This window comes from Peromyscus californicus, unplaced genomic scaffold (assembly GCF_007827085.1).
Source record: "Peromyscus californicus insignis strain IS unplaced genomic scaffold, ASM782708v3 Scaffold_14__1_contigs__length_90479793_seg_1, whole genome shotgun sequence".
NCBI classification, from domain to species: Eukaryota; Metazoa; Chordata; class Mammalia; order Rodentia; family Cricetidae; genus Peromyscus; species Peromyscus californicus.
In genome coordinates, this window is record NW_026294435.1 from 2,736,878 (window position 1) to 2,749,444 (window position 12,567).

The following is a 12,567-nucleotide window of genomic DNA, read 5'->3' on the forward strand; positions in this document are numbered from 1 at the left end:
TTTTTTTTTTTTTCCCTTTTCTATTTTAATAAAAAGGAAAAAAAAGAAAAAGGTTATAACTAACAAAAGAAAAACTATATACAAAAGTACAATGACTATATACAATATATACAAGTAATAAATGTCTAAACAATGTCTAGTCCATTTGTATTTGACAAATTCAGAGAAAATAATTTCATTATCTATCCTATTTTGTTAAGTCCAAAATGTATCTAATTCACTTTCTATCCTAATTAATCTTCAACTATAACTAACTAACCTTCAACTATAACTAACTAATCTTCAACTCCCTCAGAGACCCAAGAAGGAAATAATATTAGCTAACAAAAATAAAAACAGAAAGTGCATGCAAGCAACTTCCAAAAAATTTGTGAGTTGACAGAAACAGCCAGCTGCCTGGACAGTCACCTGAGGTTTCTCCACAGTGTTGGGGCATCATCTTCAGCCTATAGGCTTAGCATATCTGACAGACTCATTTGTGAAGTAGGATGTACACAAGGTCGACAGTTCAACCTCACATTGGGTGAGAGCAGTCCATGTACCAGAAACACCTGAATTCCACTAGTGTCATGTCATGATTCAGGATTTTAAATTCTGGAAATTGTTGTTGATTTTTTAATTCAGCTGTCCATTCTTGGCTGTGTATATATGGCTTCATCTTAACATCCCGTTCTTCTCCACATCCCTCTGTCAAATGCCAGTTTACTATTGCGAGGCGTGAGCTTAGTTACTCTTCAAGAATAACTGTTTCAGCTGCTGTTCCATTGCACATCAGAAGCCATCGGCCCACTGCCTATTCAGCTGCCTTCGAAGAAAAGGGCACTGTACCTTTTCCAAATTGCGAAGGCCACTTCAGGGATGGTGCCATATTGTCCTGGCCTCAGAAGATGCCTTTTGATAAAGCCATAACCACACTCGTTTTGGCAAGAATCAGTAGTCCTTTGTTTCATGTCCTGTCTGTCCATTTTGTCAGCAGTTGATTCAAGGATACTTTGTTGTCCAGTGGCTAACTTTTGCCACAATGAAAGTTAACTCCATATGCAGTTTCTTCAATGCCCATATTTTCTCTGAAGTAGATTGGTACTGCCAGGAGCCGACATGTCTCATAATCATAACAAAAAAGAAAAATTTTCTAAGTTATTAAAACATTTTAAATGCCATATTCTGTAGATCTCCGAAGGGTTTGAAGATGACCTGTCTAAAATATATCTGCTCAATTTTTAAAACATATCTAATATGACTACAACTTCTATTGTAATGTCTAACTACTAACTTTCATTTCTTTTTTTTTTTTTTTTTTAATTTATTTTGCAATACAATTCAGTTCTACATATCAGCCACGGATTCCCTTGTTCTCCCCCCTCCCGTCCCCCTCACCTTCCCCTCAACACCCCCCCCCCATTCCCATCTCCTCCAGGGCAAAGCCTTCCCCACAGACTGAGGTCAACCTGGTAGACTCAGTCCAGGTAGGTCTAGTCCCCTCCTCCCAGGCCGAGCCAAACAATCCTGCATAGGCCCCAGGTTTCAAACAGCCAACTCATGCAATGAGCACAAGATCTGGTCCCACTGCCTGGGTGCCTCCCAAACAGATCAAGCCAATCAACTGTCTCATCCATTCAGAGGGCCTGATCCAGTGGGGACCCCTCAGCCATTGGTTCATAGTTCATGTGTTTCCATTCATTTGGCTATTTGTCCCTGTGCTTTATCCAACCTTGGTCTCAACAATTCTCGCTCATATAAACCCTCCTCATTCTCGCTAATTGGACTCCCAGAGATCCACCCGGGGCCTAGTCATGGATCTCTGCATCCAGATCCCTCAGTAGTTGGATGGGGTTTCTAGCACAACAATTAGGGTGTTTGGCCATCCCATCACCAGAGTAGGTCAGTTCAGGCTGTCTCTCGACCTCTGCCAGCAGTCTGTTGTGTGGGTATCTTTGTGGATTTCTGTGGGCCTCTCTAGCACTTTGCTTCTTCCTATTCTCATGTGGTCTTTATTTACCATGGTCTCCTATTCCTTGTTCTCCCTCTCTGTTGTTGATCCAGCTGGGATCTCCCGCTCCCCCAAGCTCTCTTTCCCTCAACCCTCGCCTTTCATTACCCCCATTCATGTCCAGGCTGTTCATGTAGATCTCATTCCATTTCTCTGTCATTGGGTGATCCCTGTGTCTTTCTTGGGGTCCTGTTTTCCAGGTAGCCTCCCTGGTGATGTGAGTAGCAGACAAGTCATCCTTGTTTCATGTCTAGTATCCTGCTATGAGTGAGTACATACCATGTTTGTCTTTCTGAGTCTGGGTTACCTCACTCAGGATGATTTTTTCTAGATCCATCCATTTGTCTGCAAACCTCATGATGCCATTGTTTTTCTCTGCTGAGTAGTATTCCATTGTGTATATGTACCACATTTTGTTTATCCATTCTTCAGTTGAAGGGCATCTGGGTTGTTTCCATGTTCTGGCTATTACAAACAATGCTGATATGAACATAACTGAACAAGTGCTCTTATGGTGTGGTTGAGCATTTCTTGGGTATATGCCCAAGAGTGGTATAGCTGGATCTTGGGGGAGATTGATTCCCAATTTTCTAAGAAAGCGCCATATTGATTTCCAAAGTGGTTGTACAAGCTTGCGTTCCCACCAGCAGTGGAGGAGAGTTCCCCTAGCTCCACATCCTCTCCAGCATAAGGTGTCTTCAGTGTTTTGATCTTAGCCATTCTGACAGGCGTAAGGTGGTATCTCAGAGTTGTTTTGATTTGCATTTCCCTGATGATTAGGGATGTTGAGCAGTTCCTTAAATGTCTTTCGGCCATTTGAGTTTCCTCTGTTGAGAATTCTCTGTTTAGTTCTATAGCCCATTTCTTAATTGGACTGTTGGGCATTTTGATGTCTAATTTCTTGAGTTCCCTATATATTCTGGATATTAGTCCTCTGTCAGATGTGGGGTTGGTGAAGATCTTTTCCCATTCTGTAGGCTGTCGCTTTGCCTTGTTGACCGTATCCTTTGCTCTACAAAAGCTTCTCAGTTTCAAGAGGTCCCATTGATTGATTGTTTGTCTCAGAGTCTGTGCTACTGGTGTTCTATTTAGGAAGTAGTCTCCTATGCCAATGCGTTCAAGACTACTTCCTACTTTCTCTTCTAGCAGGTTCAGAGTAGCTGGATTTATGTTGAGGTCCTTGATCCACTTGGACTTAAGTTTTGTGCACGGTGATAGATATGGATCTATTTGCAGCCTTCTACATGTTGATATCCAGTTTTGCCAGCACCATTTGTTGAAGATGCTTTCTTTTTTCCATTGTGCGCTTTTGGCTTCTTTGTCAAAAATTATATGTTCATAGGTGTGCGGATTAATGTCAGGGTCTTCAATTCGATTCCATTGGTCCACATGTCGGTTTTTATGCCAGTACCAAGCTGTTTTTATTACTGTAGCTCTATAGTAGAGCTTGAAGTCAGGGATCGTGATGCCTCCAGAAGTTGTGTTATTGTACAGGATTCCTTTGGCTATCCTGGGTTTTTTGTTTTTCCATATGAAGTTGAGTATTATTCTTTCCAGGTCTGTGAAGAATTGTGTTGGTATTTTGATGGGGATTGCATTGAATCTGTAGATTGCTTTTGGTAAGATTGCCATTTTTACTATGTTAGTCCTGCCTATCCATGAGCATGGGAGATCTTTCCATTTTCTGACATCTTCTTCAATTTCTTTTTTCAGGGACTTAAAGTTCTTGTCATATAGGTCCTTCACTTGCTTGGTTAGTGTTACCCCAAGGTATTTTATGTCGTTTGTGGCTATAGTAAAGGGTGATGTATCTCTGATTTCCTTCTCCGCTTCTTTGTCCATTGTATATAGGAGGGCTACTGATTTTTTTGAGTTGATCTTGTATCCTGCTATGTTGCTGAAGGTGTTTATAAGCTGTATCAGTTCCTTGGTGGAATCTTTGGGGTCGCTCAAGTATACTATCATGTCATCTGCAAATAGGGAAAGCTTGACTTCTTCCTTTCCAATTTGTATCCCCTTAATCTCCTTATGTTGTCTTATTGCTCTGGCTAGAACTTCAAGTACTATATGGAATAAGTATGGGGAGAGTGGACAGCCTTGCCTCGTTCCTGATTTTAGTGGAATTGCTTTGAGTTTCTCTCCATTTAATTTGATGTTGGCTGTTGGCTTGCTGTAAATTGCCTTTATTATGTTTAGGTATGTTCCCTGTATTCCTGATCGCTCCAATACCTTTATCATGAAGGGGTGTTGGATTTTGTCAAATGCCTTTTCTGCATCCAGTGAGATGATCATATGGTTTTTTTCTTTGAGTTTGTTTATATGGTGTATTACATTGACGGACTTTCGTATGTTGAACCACCCTTGCATCCCTGGAATGAATCCTACTTGATCATGGTGGATAATTGCTTTGATGTGTTCCTGGAGTCTGTTTGCCAGTATTTTATTGAGTATTTTTGCATCAATGTTCATGAGGGAGATCGGTCTGTAGTTCTCTTTCTTTGTTGTATCCTTGTTTGGTTTAGGAATTAGGGTAATTGTAGCCTCGTAGAAGGAGTTTGGTAATGTTCCTTCTGTTTCTATTGTGTGGAACAATTTAGAGAGTATTGGTATTAACTCTTCTTTGAAGATCTGGTAGAATTCTGCGCTGAAACCATCTGGTCCTGGGCTTTTTTTGGTTGGGAGACTTTTAATGACTGTTTCTATTTCGTTAGGGGTTATTGGACTATTTAAATAGTTTATCTGGTCTTGATTTAACTTAGGTATGTGGTACCTATCCAGAAAGTTATCCATTTCTTTTAGGTTTTCCAGTTTTGTCGAATAGAGGTTTTTGAAGTATGACCTGATGATTCTCTGGATTTCCTCAATGTCTGTTGTTATGTCCCCCTTTTCATTTCTGATTTTGTTGATTTGGATGCTCTCTCTCTGTCTTTTGGTTAGTTTGGATAAGGGCTTGTCTATCTTGTTGATTTTCTCAAAGAACCAACTCTTTGTTTCATTAATTTTTTGTATTGTTCTCTTTGTTTCTATTTTATTGATTTCAGCTCTCACTTTGATAATTTCCTGGCGTCTATTTTTCCTGGGAGACTGTGCTTCTTCTTGTTCTAGAGCTTTCAGGTATGCTGTTAAGTCTCTAGTGTGAGATTTCTCCAACTTATTTATGTGGGCATTTAGTGCTATGAATTTCCCTCTTAGTACTGCTTTCATAGTGTCCCATAAATTTGGATATGTGGTGTCTTCATTTTCATTGATCTCTAGGAAGTCTTTAATTTCTTTCTTTATTTCTTCCTTAACCCATTGGTGATTCAGTTGGGTATTATTCAGTTTCCATGAGATTGCAGGTTTTCTGTAGTTTTTGTTGTTGTTGAAATCCAACTTTAGACCATGGTGGTCTGATAGAACACAGGAGGTTATTCCAATTGTTTTGTATCTGTTTAGATTTGTTTTGTGGCCAAGTATGTGGTCAATTTTAGAGAAGGTTCCATGGGGTGCTGAGAAGAAGGTATATTCTTTTTTGTTAGGATGGAATGTTCTGTATATATCGATTAAGTCCATTTGAGTCATGACATCAGTTAAGTCCTTTATTTCTCTGTTAAGTTTCAATTTGGGAGATCTGTCCAGTGGTGAAAGTGGGGTGTTGAGGTCTCCCACTATTAACGTGTGGGGTTTTATATGTGATTTAAGCTTTAGTAATGTTTCTTTTACATATGTGGGTGCCCTTGTGTTTGGGGCATAAATATTCAGAATTGAGACTTCATCTTGGTGGATCTTTCCTGTGATGAGTATGTAATGCCCTTCTTGATCTCTTTTGATTGATTTTAGTTTGAAGTCTATTTTGCTGGATATCAGGATGGCTACACCCGCTTGTTTCTTAAGACCGTTTGATTGGAAAGTCTTTTCCCAGCCTTTTATTTTTAGGTAGTGTCTATCTTCGAATTTGAGATGTGTTTCTTGTATGCAGCAGAAAGATGGGTCCTGCTTTCGTATCCATTCTGTAAGCCTATGTCTTTTTATAGGTGAATTAAGTCCATTGATATTGAGGGAAATTAATGACCAGTGATTGTTCATTCCTGTTATTTTTTGGTGGTGATGTGTGGGTACTTCTATACGTTGGGGTTTACTGCTGTGGCTTTATCTGTTGCCTGTGTTTTCGAGAGTGTATCTGACTTCCTTAGGTTGGAATTTTCCTTCTAGTGCTTTCTGTAGGGCTGGGTTTGTGGATAAGTATTGTTTAAATCTGGCTTTGTCATGGAATGTCTTGTTTACTCCATCTATGGTGATTGAAAGTTTTGCTGGGTATATTAGTCTAGGTTGACATCCATGGTCTCTTAGTGTCTGCATTACATCTGTCCAGGTTCTTCTGGCTTTCAAAGTCTCCATTGAGAAAATCGGGTGTTATTCTGATGGGTTTGCCTTTATATGTCACTTGGCCTTTTTCCTTTGCTGCTCTTAATATTCTTTCTTTATTCTGTACGTTTAGTTGTTTAACTATTATGTGGCGAGGGGACTTTTTTTGGGGGTCTAGTCTGTTTGGTGTTCTATAAGCTTCTTGTATCTTCATAGGCATTTCCTTCTTTAAGTTGGGAAAGTTTTCTTCTATGATCTTGTTGAATATATTTTCTGTGCCCTTGAGTTGGTATTCTTCTCCTTCTTCGACCCCTATTATTCTTAGGTTTGGTCTTTTCATGGTGTCCCAAATTTCTTGGACATTTTGGTTCATGACTTTGTTGGTTTTAGTGTTTTCTTTGACTGATGAATGTATTTCTTCTACTGTATCTTCAACGCTAGAGATCCTCTCTTCCATCTCTTGCATTCTGTTGATTATACTTGCATCTGAAGTTCCCAATCGTTTTCTCAGATTTTCTATTTCCAGCATTCCCTCTGTTTGTGTCTTCTTCATTTTTTCTATTTCCCTTTTCAGGTCTTGGACTGTTTCCTTCATTTGTTTCATTGATTTTTCTTGATTTTCTCTCAGTATTTTATTGTTTTCTTCCAGGACTTTATTGATTTCTTCTAATTTGTTTGCCCTTTCCTCTAGTTGTTTACAGCGTTCTTCACATTTTTTTGTCTTTTCCTCTACGCAAGCCTCTAGCTTCTTCATGATGTCATTCATAAGGCTGTTTTCTTCTGCTTCTTCCAATTTCTGATGTTCAGGTCTAGGTGTTGGAGGAGGGCTAGGGCCTGGTGATGCTGTATTGCTATTCATTTTGTTGTATATGTTTCTGCCTTGACGTCTGCCCATCTCCTTGTGGTTCGTTCTTGGCCTTATCCGCACACTTGGTTCAGACAGACCAGTGTTCCAAAAGGGAAGTCAGTGTTCCAAAAGGGAAGTCTGGAGCAAGATGGGAGCTGGGGGCCGGCCTCTAAGTCTCAGGAAGAGGCTTGGGGCTCAGGCGGATGGGCGTGGTGGCAGGGCGTGGAGACTGCAGGGTCTGCCAGGGGTCTTGGAGAAGGGGATCCTTCCCGGTGGGGCTAGCAGGGAACCTGCCCGGTGGCCAGAACCTGGGGCCGAGTTGGGCAGGTCTTCCCTGGAGTGGCTGGTGCCCAGGGATGGGGTCTGGGGCAAGGAAGGGTACTCACGATTGTTCCAAAAGGGACGTCCGGAGCAAGATGGGAGCTGGGGGCCGGCCTCTAAGTCTCAGGAAGAGGCTTGGGGCTCAGGCGGATGGGCGTGGGGGCAGGGCGTGGAGACTGCAGGGTCTGCCCGGGGTCTTGGAGAAGGGGATCCTTCCCGGTGCGGCTAGCAGGGAACCTGCCCGGTGGCCAGAACCTGGGGCCAAGTTGGGCAGGTCTTCCCTGGAGTGGCTGGTGCCCAGGGATGGGGTCTGGGGCAAGGAAGGGTACTCACCAGTATTCCAAAAGGGACGTCCGGAGCAAGATGGGAGCTGGGGGCCGGCCTCTGAGTCTCAGGAAAAGGCTTGGGGCTCAGGCGGATGGGCGTGGGGGCAGGGCGTGGAGACTGCAGGGTCTGCCAGGGGTCTTGGAGAAGGGGATCCTTCCCGGTGGGGCTAGCAGGGAACCTGCCCGGTGGCCAGAACCTGGGGCCGAGTTGGGCAGGTCTTCCCTGGACTGGCTGGTGCCCAGGGATGGGGTCTGGGGCAAGGAAGGGTACTCACCAGTATTCCAAAAGGGACGTCCGGAGCAAGATGGGAGCTGGGGGCCAGCCTCTAAGTCTCAGGAAGAGGCTTGGGGCTCAGGCGGATGGGCGTGGGGGCAGGGCGTGGAGACTGCAGGGTCTGCCAGGGGTCTTGGAGAAGGGGATCCTTCCCGGTGGGGCTAGCAGGGAACCTGCCCGGTGGCCAGAACCTGGGGCCGAGTTGGGCAGGTCTTTCCTGGAGTGGCTGGTGCCCAGGGATGGGGCCTGGGGCAAGGACGGGCACTCACCAGTGTTGTAAAAGGGCGCCTTTTTTAGTTTTTATGGTGTGATTAGAGATGTTTTACCGGTAAGAGCGCTCTCTGTCTTGTCTGTGTCTCTCTGTCTTGTTACTTTTGTTTTGTACTTTGCAGGCTTGATTTGTACTTTGCAGGCTCTCACTGGGACAGACGTGTCCGGACAGTGAACCTGGCGGCAAAGGAAGACGTCCCAGAGCCCTAAGGCCACCTCAGAGGTGACCATTTGGTTTAGGAGCATCTTTGGGTATCTTCCCCCACGGTGGGAGGAAGTGCCACTTTGTATTTTGTCCCGGGAATTTGTCAGAGCCATTTTGTGGGTTTCTTGTGTGTGTTTTGTTGTGATCATTGTTACTTTACTCTCTCCTTCTCTTCCAAAAAAAGAAAAGGTGCATGTCTGACAGGGATGTGGAAGCCCCTGATGTCTGTTTGATTAAGGATAGAGATCCTCCAGTCTGGATTGTTTTTGGTGTGATTGAGCCTGGAGGGTTGCCCTCCCCCCACCCAGAGCACATCAGGCTGTCATTGTTCTTGGAACTTTGTTGGTTGTTTTGTTGGGGCAAAGTTTTTTCATGTGCCCTTGGTCTTGTGTGTAATGTATTAACTGTTCTCATTGTTGACTTGACCATGACGGACGCTATGGGACAGTTCCCTTCTTCTCCACTAGACCTTTGCCTAGCCCACTGGAAGGATATGTGAGCCACAATAGAGGGAACTGGGTCCCCCACCCCCACTCCCCGATTGAACTGAGATAAACAGGTAGCTCCTGCCAGGTGTGGCTTGCATACTGTAAGAGGGACTTGCTGGCTGTGAATGAGGCCGTTGTCTCAGTGCTGATGCCCCGGTTCTTGGATTGTCTCTGTAAATGTTATTTGTTTCTGTCTACTAACCTCCCTTATTTTCCTAAAGGAAGAGGAGGAAAGAGAGGCATAACAAAGGCCACCTCCGTCCCTCCTTAGCTCTCTTGCTATCAGGACTGCAGCCAGCAGGCCGCTCTCACGAGGGTGGGGGGTGCGCGCTCTTCTTACAGGCGGGCAAAGACAGGAGCTCTGGACAGAGCAATGGGGACTGCCTGCAATTGACAAAAACTGTGTGAACACTGAACAGATAATCTGACTTTAGTCAGAGGAGTTAACAAAAACTTTTTTTCAGGAACACTGGCAGCCAAGGACATGCTCTATGCCCACTGCTCCCCTTCCCTTCCTTTACTGTGATAACTTCAAGGTCTCTTCTGCCGGCCAGCAGCTTCTCTTGTTAACCCTTCTCTGTCCTGGTATTGCTTAAAAAGAAATGTTAAATTATCAGTTCAAGATACTGGGATAATTATGCTTTTGTTTCCACAGGAAAAATAAAAATTTACATGGTGTGAAACCTCAATAACCCCCCTTCCTCTATCCCCTACAGACAAAGAGGAGCCTAAACCAAGATTCCTAAGTGTAGATAAGAAGTTAGACCCCTTTTTTCCCCAGGTGGCTTTATCAGCTACAGAAACTTAAAAAAACACAGAGTCCGAATATATGACCATCTGACAGAGGCTAAGTGGTCATAAAACATCCCAAACTTCTCGAACCCCGGAGACAGCTCGTAAAACTCCTAGACACGGTTGTTTAACAAACAAGAAATAAAGATAACATACTGATATGAACCAGAAAGAATGGAGGCAGGCTGTGAGAGATGAATTATGTGGTCTGTGCCTTTAAGAACTAGCCTCACAAAGAAAGGGCGTGCTCCTTCCAATCTCCCTGCTGTGCGTGAGAGATTTGGAACGAACCCCCTGCCGTGGCTTGTAAACTTTGACTTCATTTGAATGAACCTTGCTTTTTGCATTCTGTACCTAAGTCTCTAGGTGGCTTCTTTGGGGCGATCTGGGTATAACAATGGGTTTTGGTCATTTGAGTTCAGTGGGTTACAAATACTTGCCATCATTTAAGAGAATTGGTTTCAAATTATTGTTGGTTAAGATAAAATATAATGCTTTTATAAAAATACGAAGGCTTGAGATATGAGGATAAAAGTTTAAATAAATGATTTTTTTTGGTTTGAAAAAGCAGTTTAAGATATAAAAATTTAAAGGCTTAAGCGTGTCATGAGGTTTTAAATATATGATATTTTGGGTCTAAATAAATAGTTTGAGATATAAGAATATAGAACTTTAAAGTTTAACTTTAAAGTTTAAATTATAAGATTTAAATAAAATTTATATAGGATATAAGATATAAAGGTTTTAGATATAAAAATAAAGAAATGTTTTAAAAACTATGTAACATGCAAGTTATTAGAATACGTAAAAGCAAGGTATAAAGGTCTGAGGATGAAAAGGTTTAAATAATGATTTAAAAAAAATGACTTGAGATATAAAAAAAAAAAAGATGAAACATGTTTCAGATTTCTTTGTCTTGCTATTCTGCTGTTACATTGAGACTCCAAAGGGTCATAGTTGTAAAAATGTCTGTCTACTCTACAGGTATGAATGAAAAATATGGCCACATGTATGTTTGGTTTTGAATGTCTGAGTTTGCATGTCCTTTATGTTAAGGAATACAAGTTAATACTAGTCATCTGGCTATTCAGATACTAGTTTAAAGCATAAACTGTTCTATTTTGAAAAAAAAAAACTGAGAGGTATATTTAACTAATATATCTATAGGTGAACAAATTGACCTGGCTATTGTTACCAAACTTAGAGATATTTTCAAGATTGGGCCTAGATTTGTTTGGCTCAGATACATTTAATAGATAATGGTCCTCAAACTTGTCAAGATCTGATAAATATGGCATTTACATTATTTGGATAAAAAGCTTACTATAGCAAACAGAGACTCCAAGCTCCCCAGCTCCTAGCAATGACTCCCAAGGTCTCCAAAGAAGATATGGAGCAATGACAAAAAGATGCCACCTGAATTGCAGACAACACCGACCACTGGGCAAGATGCTCTGACTCAACACCTGCTGCCAGGGATTTGGCCTATGAGACACTGACAAGATAAGGTCAGTTTTTACCAAGTTGCTCCTCAACAGGGAAAATTTAACATTATGGGCCCAGCAGCCAAGACTGATGCTGTCCTGACACCTGTCCTGCCAACACTATGAAGACTATAGGAGCCTGGGATGATGGCAGTCTGGGTAATAGATAGTCTCTGTTGTTGTTGTTGTTGTTGTTTTTAATTAGATTTAAAAGTCTGCACTCAGGTAAAGTTTATTCTTCTCAGATCTTTGATGACATTGATGACTGGACTAGCCATAGCTTTCTCAGCTTAGTAATTGATTGATCAATGGATTAATTAATTAAAGCTAATAAGTCTCTTCAAAAAAGATAAACAGGTTCTAAATATAGACTTACAGATGCTTTTTATTGGGCCAAGGAAAATTCAGTCCAATCTATTCTTGGCTCTCTAGATAGAAAAGACACTATGGATTTCAGGGCAAATTGATAATACTACAATTGCTAAGACTATGGGTCTAAAAGTTCCAAATAAGTTCGTAAGTTTTAACTCCTGTTCCTAGTTTATATCTATCTCAACAGGTTTCCACTTGGCTGACAGATACATCCAAGCATCATTTGCTGGTGACAACCTACTGCAAATGACTGAGCCCTGAACTTGCTGAAAGCTGATATGGACCAATTCAGCCTATATGCATACCATCTCTTCAGCTGGTCAATAAAACGTTCCCTCTTGTCTTTGACTAACATTCTGGCTTTCCAGGGCCTTGACAACAACGTCCCAATGTCAGCAGGAAGTAATTATAGAAGAGAAAACATCGCCCTTGTTTCCCGCCCCCCCAGAATGTTAGATCAAAAGGGAATTTCTTGTCATAGGGAACCTGAGATAAAGTTCCAGGTTCCTTGAGGATAAGGAACTCTGTCAGCCATCATAAGGCTTTTGGTCCATGTGCTTCTGCTAATTACTGTTGGCTCTTATATCACTGATGTCTTAACTAAATGATGATTCATGTCTGGGTACCACTAAACTGAGGATGCTAGAATTCCAATATCCACCTCTGAACCCATGACACACTTGCAGATGGCAAAAACTGAATAAGGGGAAGCTCGCTTTGCCATTGATAATGGGAAAGCTCTTATGTTCTGGTCCAATTAGTCCCTGATATGGAATTCTTTGAGCAGAGAGGCAGATACACTCGAGAACCTGTGTCTATGACTATTGCCCTATTGTTAGGTATTGGGGGTATCA